Genomic DNA, 12,502 nt, shown 5'->3' with positions numbered 1-12,502 from the left:
CGGTCTGCCCGGGACCAGACACAGACGTGGTTTTTTCCTCTGTCTTATTTTGTTTTATCTTGTTTATCTTGAGCTAACAGTGAAAACTCGGAAGGTTTCATAGGAAACTCTGGATTCTGGTTTCCTTAAAAAAAATTGGCAGGCCTTGCAATACTGGACATGCCTTTCCATCTGGCGAAAACTGCTGCAGCCAAGGAGAAGTGGGTCCCTTATCTTAGTTTCAGTTGTCCCAGACGCAGGTTCTGACTGAGACCCTAAGTGCATGCAGCTTAGTAGGGAGGGGATCCCAGTAGCACAGATGGGAGATGGGACAGAGGGGCAGGGAAGGGAGGGGCCGGCACACAGTATTGACTGACTGTCTGGGAGCAATTCCTGCTGCAGGCAGCTGGGGCTCAGCCCCACTGGGGATGCGTGGGAGACTGCACTGAACATGCCTCAGAGTCTAGCGCCTGAGGGACAAGAGAACTGGAGTATTTCCCTCCAATTCCTGTCTGTCATTTGTGGAGGGCTACATCTGGGGTTTTAATTCCCTGGCACTGCCAGTTTGCCCAAGAGAAAAACCTCAGGTAGAAAGCCACAGATGAGGCGTCACCATTCACACTGTTGACATGTAGAATTGCAGTTGCCAAAGGCATGTGGGCAGGGCCATGCCAGTGCCTATGGGGCCTTGCTCTCCAGCTTGCCACAGTCCCCACCACTCCCTCTTGTATGTCTCCTTGACAGGAGGCTGAGCTTTAGTTCCTCATATCATCATTCTGTCTGCTGATTTTCTTACAGGATAGAAATGTCCTTTGCCCACATCTTCAAACATAAGCAAGTGAAATATTAGTTAACGAAGTCCTGTTGTTAGAATCATACTCTGCTCACTTCTGCTATTTCTATTGCTGGCCTGGCCCCTGATGGGGGCTGAGCTGGCAGCCTCTCCCCCACAGAGTGAAGTGCCCCATTGTTCACATGACATTTAGGGCTGTTGGGACACCAGCTTTCCACTGATAATACCATGTGGAATGTATTCCTCGGAGCCCACTGTGGTGCCAGGCTCCCAGCCCTGCATCTTCCCATCCATTTTCAAGACAGGCTTGCACAGCCCCCCAGAAATACTCCACCCACCAGGAAGCAAGGGCACTACCAGAGTTCATTACCAGGAAGAAAACCGTTTTGCTGTTAGCCCATCCCACACAATAGAAGCCCAGAGAAATCTGTCAAGTACACTCCCTGATTCTCCGATGCCTGCTGGGTGTCCTACACTGCAATTCTGACACTAACCAGAGTTAGCACAGACAGACTCCACAGGTTCAGGGTACAGTCCCACAAGACTATCCCCACTTCAGACGCCAGCCATAATGGTGTCCCCAGGCTACCTGCACTTCTGTCCAGCCAAGAACACGTTTGAAAATGTCCTAGAAGGGCTTACAGAACACTGGAAAGTGCCATCTTCACTTTCTTTTACTTATAAAAGATATAGGTGGAGAGCCCTGGCTGGCGTGGCTCAGTGGATTAAGTGCCAGCCTATGAACCAAAAGGTCACCAGTTCAAGTCCTGGTCAGGGCACATGCCTGGGTTGTGGACCAGGTCCCCAGCTGGGACATGCGAGAGGCAGCATCTCTCATGCACTGATGTTTCTCTTCCTTTCTTTCTTCCCTCCTCCCCGTCTTTCTAAAAATAAATAAATAAAATATTTTTTTAAGAAAGATATAGGTGAAGATCAACATAGGGCAAAATCTGGAAGGGTCCCGACCACAGGGGTCTCTGTCCCCATGGGGCAGAAGTGTGACACCCTCTAGGCACGTGGATGTATTCGCCAATCTGGAAGCCCCCTGAACTCCATCATTTAGGTTTTCTTTTTATTGAGGTTTTATTACACAGGCGCAATTGATTAAAACATTGTTTATTGGTGATTGAACTCCGGCCACTCTCCCTTCCCTGGAGGTCAGGGGCTGAAAGTTCCTACCCTAATCACTTGGTTGGTTTTTCTGGTGACCAGTGCCCAGCCTGCACCCACCTCGAGGCATCTCAGCCAGCAGACAAAATACACTCTTATCACTCAGGAAATGACAAAGATTTTAGGGGCTCTGTGCCAGGAACCTGGGACAAAGACCAAGTGTGCTTTTTTATTCACCTACATCTTTACTTTTCCACTGCGTTGCCACCCAGGCCATTCAGACCAAAACGATGATGGGCTCCAAGAATCCCTTTTCTTTCTAGAATTCCCTTTCTCTGCTTCCCCACCATCCCCATCCCCATGGACTCTCTTGCCTCAATTTCCCTCCGAGTCCCAGTGTAAGCCTTCCTTCTTTCCTCCCTCCCTCCTTTCCTTCCTTCTTTCACGGTCCACATTTACTGAGCATCCACGCTGTGCTGGAGGCTGAGCTGGTGCTGGAGAAACAGCTGTGTGGGAGGCACATGGATCTGGCTCAGGGGAGTGTGTGACGGCCCCTGTAGCAGCACTTCGTGAGGTCCTGGAAGCCGGGTTTTCCACGGCACCTGGTGGCCACTGAACTCCTTGCTGTCTGTCTAAGATAGAGCTGATCCAACTGGAATGTGCTTCGTGCCACATAGGCAACTTAAAATTTTCTAGTGGGCATATTTTACAAAGAAAATATAACAACCGAAAGGTGAAACAACCCGAATGCCCATCAATGTATATGAATGGGTAAACAAAATGTGGCCTATTCATACAGGGAAATGTTACAGAGCCTTAACAAGGAGTGAATTTCTAACACACGCTACAACATGGATGAGCCCTACGCTAAGTAAAACAAGCCAGACGTGAAAGGATAACCACTGTGCGATTCTACTTACATGAAATACGCAGAATAAATAAGTCCACAGAGACTGAAGGCCGCTTAGCGGAGGCCAGGGCCTGGGAGAGAGGGGAGTGGCTGCCGATGGGTATGGATTTCCATCTGGGGCCGTGGGAATGTCTTGGAACTAGATCAAGGTGATGTGGCAAAACCTTGTGAATGTACTAAATGCCACCAAATTGTTCACTTTAAAATAGTTCATTTTATGTTCTATGAATTCTACTACAATTAAAAACATAAAACTAAATGGGTGGACTTCCTTTGCATAACCCTTTTTAACCTGACCTATCCAAAGTGTCCTTATTGTAGCAGGTAGTCGATATAAGTCGTGAAGGAGGGATTTTCCATCCTTTTTCTGGGCTAAATCTTTGAAAGCAGTGTGCGTCGGACGTGGCACCACGGCCGCATTCGGACCAGGTACAGTTCAGGTTCTCAGCAGCCGAGTGTGGTTGGCAAGTCCCGCCCTGTTCAGCGTGGCACTGGGAAGAGGTGAGGGCCTCTGGCTTCTGCAGAGGAGCCACCAGGATGTACACCTTTCCTGAGAAGCCCTCCCTCAGCGTAACTCCCCGGTCTTGATCTGTTTAGAGCACCTCTGGGCCTTGTCCTCTCTGACCAGTCCTCCTTCCCAGAGATGAGTGCAGTGGGTTGAACGAAGCCCCCCCAAAGATGTGTCTACCCAGAACCTATGAATGGGACCCTATTTGGAAAAAGGGTTGTTGCAGATGTAGTTAATTTAAGAATCTTAACAAGAGATCATCTTGGATTATGTAGGGAAGCCGTAAATCTAATGACAAGTATCCTTAGAAGAAGAGGACACAGACCCAGAGAAGGCCATGTGCTGACGGAGGGGCTGAGCCACAAGCCGCAGAACTCCCAGGATTGCCCTGTAGGGGAGGAAAATTTTCCTCGACCTTCCCCAGAAATGGAACTGACAAAAAAAGGTTGACTGGCAGAAAGGACACACATCTGATTGAACTTTTACATGTTCACAGGGGCCTTAACAGGAATGTGGACCTGAACAGTGACCGGAACAGGAAGCTTTTATATCTTTGAGACAAAGAAGCAATAAATTTGTGAAGAAGGACAAGGTGCTTGGGGTGGTAGGTGGTGACAAAGTAACTAGGAAGGTAAGGGTGACTCTAACAAGGCTGTTGTGCAGACTTCTTGGCCCTCAATTCCCAATCCCCAATGATGAGAATGTCTCTTTTCCTCCTGGTACAGGGAAGGTCCCAGTCACATGGGGAAGACAGGTAAGAGGCCAAGGTCAGAGTACCTTCCTGTTTCAGCCATATTCTCAGATTCCTTCAGCAGGAGGTACTCATTATTCCCAGGTGCCATTTTTTGGGGTACCACGTCCTGAGCTCTAGAAGTTGGAAGAAGCTGGGAGGAAGCCATGGGCCAGATTCTTCCTCAGAGCCCCCAGAAGGAACCAGTCCTGCTGATCCCTTGATTTCAGACTTCTGGTCTCCAGAATTGAGAGTAAATACATTTCTTTTTCTTTTTCTTTTTTTTAAAGATTTTATTTATTTTTAGAGAGAGGGGAAGGGAAGGAGAAAGAGAGGGAGAGAAATATCAATGTGTGGTTGCCTTTTGCACTCCCCCTACTGGGAACCTGGCCTGCAACCCAGGCGTGTGCCCTGATTAGGAATCGAACAGCAACGCTGTGGTTTGCAGCCTGCGCTCAATCCACTGAGCCACACCAGTCAGGGCTTAGAGAGAAAACACATTGCTGTTGTTTGAAGCCATTTCAAGCCATCCGGTTTGTGGTGCTTTGTTATGGCCGCACCAGGAAGAAAAAAGGAGAGCAAAAGTTAACTGCGTCCATGTTCCAAATGGGTACCACTCCCCCACCCCCAGCAACTCTATGGAGCAATTAGAACCTGGGCCTTGCATTGCTGGACTGGGGTTCAAAGCTTGTTCATCTTGGAACCCGGGCCATCTTTCTGGACCTGTGTGGGCCTTTACTGCCCTGTGTGTACAACAGGATAACAGTGCCACCCGCGTACCAGTGGTGCAGTGGGAATGAATGAGATGTACGGGTGAATGGGTGAACATGCAATCCCAGGGCCTGGCAAGGGCCCCAGAGAGTGGTGATGTTCATCTCTATCATTGTTCCCTTCCTAGAGATGGGGAAACTGCGGCTCAGTGAGTGAAGTGGCTTTACCCGGAGTCATCCGTCATCAGGCAGCATGTGTCAAGGCAAGGTCTGCTCTTTGAGTCCAGGTCTTGGTTTCCAGGATGCCCTTCCTGTTCAGCCTTTTCTCTGTGCCCCCCACCCCAACCCCCACCCACCGTGTTCTGAATTCCACAAGCCTGAACTGCGCAGGGGTTATCCGCCCACTGAGTCTGCACATGCGCCCCACCTTTGATCTTACTGTTCCCCTGTGACAATGCCCTTCCTGCTCCTCCCCCAACAAACCCTGGCTTCAATCAGAGCTGCTTCCTCCTGGAAGCCTTCCCTGAATGCCCTCTCTCTCTGGGGTCTTTCCCAGGAGCCTGGCCTAAGTCATCAGGGTCTCTGCCTTCCAGGAGTTGGCAGTCAGAGGGGAGAATGTGAATCACTCATGCTCATAGTGGGGCAGGTCTGCCTGAAGAGGCAGAACAGCAGGATCTGATGGCTGAAGCCTAGTTGTGACCAAATTATCTTTGGTCCAGATAATTAGGAAAAAGCAGACCAGGGACCTGACATCTGGCTATGCTTGTGTTTCCAAGTGATGCAGCGGTTCTGCTCTCTTTGTCCTCGAGGGTGTCCTTCCCTCTCTCCAGACCACAGGGATGAGAAGTGGCAACAAACAACTAGGTTATTCACTCAGCTGGCTGGCCCTCTGGTGGGAAGAAGGCACCTCAGGCCTCCAGTTGTGTCCCACATGGGACAGCTTTTGCAGGGACCAAGTGCCCCCGTCCCTCTCCAGGGAACAGGAGTCTGTTCCCGTGATGGGGAGGAGACCCACAACTTCTTCAGGAACCCAATTCCCTCTAGTCTAGCAGAGTGGAATTGTGCGTAAAGGGCTGACTAATTCTTTAAGCGTGTCATTCCAGCCCCTCCTTGCCTGCCCACCTGCCCTTCCCAGGGGCACAGACAAACAGAGAAGTGGGGAGCAGGAGTGGGGGAGACGGTAGCCAGTTCTGAGCAGGGTATGGGGCTCAGGATCCAGGCCTGACCTGTCTGAGTCTTGGGTAACTTTCCATCCAGGTTCCCTGTGCATTTGAGTGTCCTGCCAGCTGGGTTGGCTACACTCCCACAGGCCACATGCAGTTTGCTCTGGCTGCAGGTAGCCCCACAAAAGGTCAGCCAGCTGTTCTCATGGAAACCACCTGGGAGTTGCCTAAGGCCCTTCCTTCCTCATTCTTTACCTGCCTCCCCTAAAGCCCAGGACAGCCCAGGAGGGGCCAGAGCACCACCCTCCCAGACCAAACCCCCCATCCCACCTCAGATGAATGAGAGGACACTGGAGCCTAGGGCCACCAAGGCTCCCAGGAGTCACAGCGTCACCGTCTCAGTAAACCACCTGGTCTTACTTACTGAGGAGGCCTGACGGTAGATCTGGGTTGAGCAAACAGGCATTGCACAAGATTCTCCAGTTTCGGGGCGTGGGCAGTGCTGTGAGATCCTGAGGCTCAATGGCTGTGTTTCCATCCTCCCCCAGGGACACGTGGCCCTGCTGAGCTCCCACATGCGGATAAAACTCGTAGGCCTGTGGTGGTTTCAGAGCCGCCAGGGGAGGAAGGAGGCCACTGCGATGACAGGCGTGTGGCTGGGGGGAGGTGCTCTCACACCTCCTGCTCTGCCTACTGCGCTGCAGCCAAGAGACTTGGGGGACGTGCTCCCAATTAGCTGCTGGTTTAATAGCTATTTCCAGGCAATGGTGTGTGGGAAGGAGTTTTTATAGGCATGTCCTCTGGGGGTTGGGTTGATAGATCTAGCAAATAAAAATAGAGAATAGCTAGTTGAATTTGAATGTCAGGTAAACAAGTGATAATTCTTTAGTGTAAGCATATCCCATGTGGTATTTGGGACATACTTATGCTAAATAGTATTCATTGTTCATCTAATATTCAAATTTAATCAGGAGTCCTCTATATTTTCTGGCAGCCAAACCTGTGTGGTAGGACAGCCCCAGATTTGGAGGCTCCTACCCCCTTGACTCTTCCTTCTTTTCCTTCCTCTTAGATGCAGTTATTTGTGGGGGCGACGTCTAAATTCTTCAGTTAGGACTGACATCTGTGACGAGGCCTTGCAAGCTGACCACTCACTCACATCCCCCCAGGTCCAGCCAGGAGTGAGGCCCTGGCCACATGAGCCCGCTGGTCCTCCTCTGGGCCCCCACAGGCCACCCCGAGTGGTTGTACAGGTTGTGCACAGGGCGACTCCGTATTTGAGAAGAGCGCTCTCTGCTGTAGTGCGGTGCACACCTGCACAGCCCCCTAGCGGGGGTGTCCAAACTTTTGGTGTCTCTGGGCCACCCTGGAAGAAGAAGAGTTGTTTTGGGCCACACATTAAATACATTGCGACACACAATCACAAAGAATCTCATAATGTTTTAAGTAAATTCACAGTTTTGTGTGGGCTGCATTCACAGCCATGCTGGGGTGCACGCGGCCTGCGGGCTGCAGGTCGGCCACCCCTGCCCACAGCAACCTTGTTCCCACAGCTAGGTTTTGACTACCAGGACTTTCCTTTCTCTCATTCACTCCTCATACCTGGCTGCCCACAGACACGGTCTCATTACCCCCAACTCCTTGGACCCCAAGAAAATTCGAGCAATTCGGAAGGCACCCAGCACTGTTTAAAAACGGTGGAGTGCCCTGGCTGGGCACAAAAGGGCTTTTGATTCTTGGGGCCGACCTGACATCTGCTGGAGGGGCGCTCCCTTACCACTGCCCAGCGAGCCGCCTGGGGTGCACGGAGCGGGATTAAAGATTTCCTGCCTCCCTGCCCGCGACAGGCTTTTCTGCTCTGCACCCTGGCCACCCTCCCTGCCCCCCCACCCACCCAGGCATAATTTTAGAAACGCAATAGTTGCCGCACTGCACATTCTTGGCCCGGAGCCTGTGGGGGCAGGTCCTAACAGAATACAGACATTTCTTTCTTAGGCCCTGTCAATAGAGATCCTCTGTTTTCCCCGGGGACAGGTTTCTGAGGGGCCATTGTACACCGAGGAGCTCCTCGCACACTCACTTCTTTGTGGGGTCCCCTACCACCCCATCCCACCCGGACTGCATGGTTTTGCAGGGTCAGTGCCAGCTTCTCTTTGCCTTTTTGAGGTCCCCAAAACCACCAGGAGCAGTGAGGTGTACAGATTTGAGGGCCCCAGGTGGCGGTGGTGGCCACAAGGACCCCTTTGCAGGTCACTGAGGTCATTGGGTGTCTTAAACCATAAATGAGGGGCTGGGTCCTCTGGGCCTGAGGAAAGAGGGCTGGCAGGATTTTAGGGCCAGGGGCCTACAGGGGACAACAGTCAAGGCTTTTGTTTCCTCCCCAAACCAGGAGAGCCTGCATAGTCTTTTCAGATTTCAAGGAATTGCCCCGTTGCTGGAATGGGCATTTTTGGGGCTTCTGGAGTCTGAGGGAGAAGCAGGTAGAAAGAGCCACTTTCTGAGCCTAAGGTCCAGGGACTAACGTCTGTGGAGCACTCGTGTGGTGGCCGCTGGGCTACGTGCTTCATCTCCTTATCTTCTCTTCAGCGGCAGGGAGGGGGCCAGTGATGTTCCCACTTACAGATAAGGAAACTGAGGCTCTGGGACGTGCCTCGCCCATGGTCATGCAGCCAGCACTGAAGCCTGAATCCTCTTCCTTGGGAGTACCAGCTCCTTCTTCTTCTTCTTCTTTTTTAACAGCTTTATTGAGCTATCATCTTCATACCATACGATTAGCCCATGGAAAGTATACAGTTCACTCAGTGGGTTTTAGTGTAAGGAGAGTTGCGCTAACATCACCGTCAGTTTTAGAACACTTTCATCATCTCGCAAAGAAACCGTGCGTCCTTTAGCTATCACCTCCCAACCCCCTGCTCTCCCGGCCCTGAGCAACCGCTAGTCTACTCTCTGTCCCCGTGGATTTGCCTCTTCAGAGTGTGTCATGTAAAGGGAATCCTACACTAGGTCTGGCTTTTTGCACTTCACATTATCATGTTTTCAGGGCTCATCCACGTCACAGTATGTGTCATGTATCAAACTGCATTCCTCTTGTGACTGAGTAATACTATTCCATTCTATGAATAGGCCACATTTTTCCCCATTCATCAGTTGATAGACATTTGAGTTGTCTCCACCTTTGGTTACTGTGATTAACGCTGTTACAGACATTCACGTACACATTGCACTTCTCTCAGGAGTCCCTTGGTCTTAAGCAAGCCATTCAAGTGCTTCCCTATAAACCTGTGCACTCTGGGACTTCCCTGCCCAGTCAAGTCCAATTTACTCCTCAGGTCGCAGCTTCAGCCTGGACTTACAGCGACCACTCTCTGTCCCCTCAGCCATGGCCAGCAGCAGGGAGCTGGCTCTACACTTGCATCCTTTGCCTTGTTGCCTTTGCTGTGTGACCTTGGGCCACTTGCTTAGCCTCTCTGGACCCTTTATTTGTGAAGTGAGGATCTAATTCTGACCCCATGGGGCTGCTGTGAGGATGGAGATGGCAAGACCTCTGCAGGCTGGAAGCCTGGGGAGGGGCGATGGGGCGGTGTTGTGCTGGTGTTTGTTCATCTTTCACCAGCTAGCCGTTCTCCCCCTGCCAGGTTCTACCTCCAGTCAGTCGGCCCCTGGCTGCTGTCAAACCACTCTCATCCTGCCTTTAAGGAGCTCAGGCTAAAGCAGAGCTTCTTAACCAGCTGCCCGCCAGTTTGCCCCCTGGGGACAATTGACAACAGACCTCTTTGGTTGTCACAATTGAAGTAGGTGTTACTGATATCTGGTGGGCAGAGGCCAGGGAGTCTGAGAAACGCCCTGCAACACACAGGGCAGCCCCCCACAACAAGGAATGATCCAGCTCCAAATCAACTGTGCCAAGTTTGAGAAACCCTGATCTAATGATATGATTGTTACTTGTTAATTTTTCATGCGTGTATATATTTATTCGTAATCTTGCCTCTTGCCAAAATGAATCAGAAGTAACTAACAAAGAGAGCAACAAAACACTGGGGTTTTAAATTTCATTCTATTCTATTCTATTCTATTCTAAAGATTTTATTTATTTTTAGAGAAGAGAAAGAGAGGGAGAGAAACATCAATGTGTGGTTGCCTCTCACAGTCCCCTTACTGGGGACCTGGCCTGCAACCCAGGCATGTGCCCTGACTGGGAATCAAACCAGGGATCTTGTGGTTCACAGGCTGGTACTCAACCACTGAGCCACACCAGCTAGGGCAACACTGGGCTTTTTTTTTTTTAATGAGGAAACTGCAGTAAAAAAAATTAATAAGTGAGAAGGAAAAGAAAACAACACCTATGTTAACACATAGCACTGCTTGCAGAGCTGGGCTGTACATTTGGTCTGAGCTTCCTAGTGGCCAGAGCAAAAACAGAAATCATCATTTTCAAGAATCTCACTTTTCTAAAGCTGAAAACAAATTAAGAGTTCCAGGGAAGCCTGGAACTTTCCTGGGCCAGATGAACTCAAGGCTTTCCTCTTACAGGCCCTTCTACAGGCACCGCAAAGTGCTGGAGACAACAGCTCCGTCCTCAACAATAGCCCTACAGGGAACACAATAGTGAGAGTCACATTGTTCAAAGCAGGCCTGTGATGTAAGGCAGTCCTTCTTCCAGCTACCACCCTTAGTGTGGTGGTTCACTTTCCCAACTTGATGGCAGAAAACAGAGCCCATACAGTTCAGAATAGAGACGGGAATATTGGCTGTGGAGCCAGCCTGCCTGGGGTCAAGACCTAGATTTACTCCCTAGTAGCTGTGTGACCTTGGGCCATTCTCTAAACCTCTCTGAGTTCACTTTCCTCATCCATAAAATATGGCAGAAATAGTACTCACCTCAGAGGGCTGAGATAGCATGTACCCAAGGCTGACCCCAGGGCTGGCAGAAATAAATGCTTAATCCATATCAGCTATTATTTCTGTGCCCTGGAGGGTGTGAGTAAATACTTTTGGGACACCTGCATTTCAGATTCAGCCTTTGGAGTAGGGGAATGTGTTTGGGATCCAGTCCTGCTCTGCAAGTCAGTGGGGTGTGTGTGTGTGTGTGTGTGATGTTTGGCTGGGGGACAACCTGCAGCCAGAAGTGGTCAGATCTGATTCTGCCGGGTTCCTGCTTAAAACCTTCTCTGACTCCTTGTTACATAAGGGCAACATTCAAATACTTTATCCCACACCCTTGGGCCCCCGTCCCTGACTTACCACAAACCTTTCTTTTCTACACCCACCTCCATTCTATGCCCCAGTAATTCCAAACTCCAGAAAATTGTCAACCTGCCAGGCTTTTGCCTATGCAGTGCTCTCTACCTGGAATGCTCTCCCTCCCTATCTGCTTTGCTTATATATTAAGCCTTAACTTGAGCATTAGCCCCTTTAAAAAGTCTTTATTGGATTTCCTGCCCCTAGGGAATGGTAGTTTCTTTGTATCCAGCTCCCTCCCTAGTTATTTCACTAACACTGCTGTCAGAATGCATATTCATTACTCACTCATTGATTCTTCTACTCATTCATTCATTCATTCACTTATTGGTTCAATCACTCATTCATTTTTTCATTCATTCATCAACAACTACTGTGGGTCTACTGTTTGTTAGCTGATGTTCTGGGCTCGGGTGATAAAGCTGTGAACAAAATGGACATAAATCCCCCCTTTTGGACCTCTCTGTCTTTAGGCCTTATACCTAGGAAGTGCTCAATAAACCACCTGACATAAAGTTTTCCGACTCCATCTTTGGCTTCCCCATGCCCCATGTCCCAGGGACACTGCTATTTAGTCCCCCAAACACGTACCGCAGGCTCCCATCTCCTTGCTCTTGTTGTTCCTTCTGCCTGGAATGTCTCACAAAGTTGGCTCCATCGTCATCCCCACTTCTCAGGAGGTTGCAGAGCCTGCCTTGGGTCGCACAGCCTCACAGCCTCAGAGCCATTGCCGAACTCAGGCCCTCCTGGCTGCAGAGCCCACTCAGGCCAGCGCCTGGACTCTGGGCGCTGTTTATGCAGGGCCTGTGGCTCTGACGGCTGGTCATATTCCTAACCCCTTGTGTCAGGCCTAGGGTCCAAGGCCAGAGAAGGGAGATGGCCTTGAATGATGGTATGAGGCCCAGACCAGGGTCCAGCGATCAGTTCATCAGAGTGGCAGGTCCTCTTAATAGAAAGGAAAGGCCATAATCAGACTGCATCCAGAAGGCCTGGGTTTAAATCCCAGCTTCACCACCTAGCAAGTTCTGTGACTGCTAAATTATTTCACTTTCCTGAGTCTCAGTTTCCTCATCTATAAAGTGGAATTGGAATAGTCTCATTGGACTATTATAAAGATTAAAGGATATGCCATATGTGAAAAAGCAAAACAAAACAACATGATCCAATAATTGTTAGTCATTGTGATTGTTGTTCCTAATTATTATTTTAATAGTGCTTTATTTTAATTAAAATTGTTCAAAATAAACAAGGGGACAGAGCCACTAGCTTCAGGAGTTTACCTTCCTCAGCCTTGGCCTCACCTAGTGCAGGAAGCCCTCCCTGACCACCCACCCAGGCGTACCCAGGGCCTCTGTAGCCTT

Source organism: Desmodus rotundus, chromosome 1, assembly GCF_022682495.2.
Source record: "Desmodus rotundus isolate HL8 chromosome 1, HLdesRot8A.1, whole genome shotgun sequence".
NCBI classification, from domain to species: Eukaryota; Metazoa; Chordata; class Mammalia; order Chiroptera; family Phyllostomidae; genus Desmodus; species Desmodus rotundus.
The sequence above is the reverse complement of the archived record's forward strand: the minus strand, read 5'-3'. Positions refer to the sequence as shown.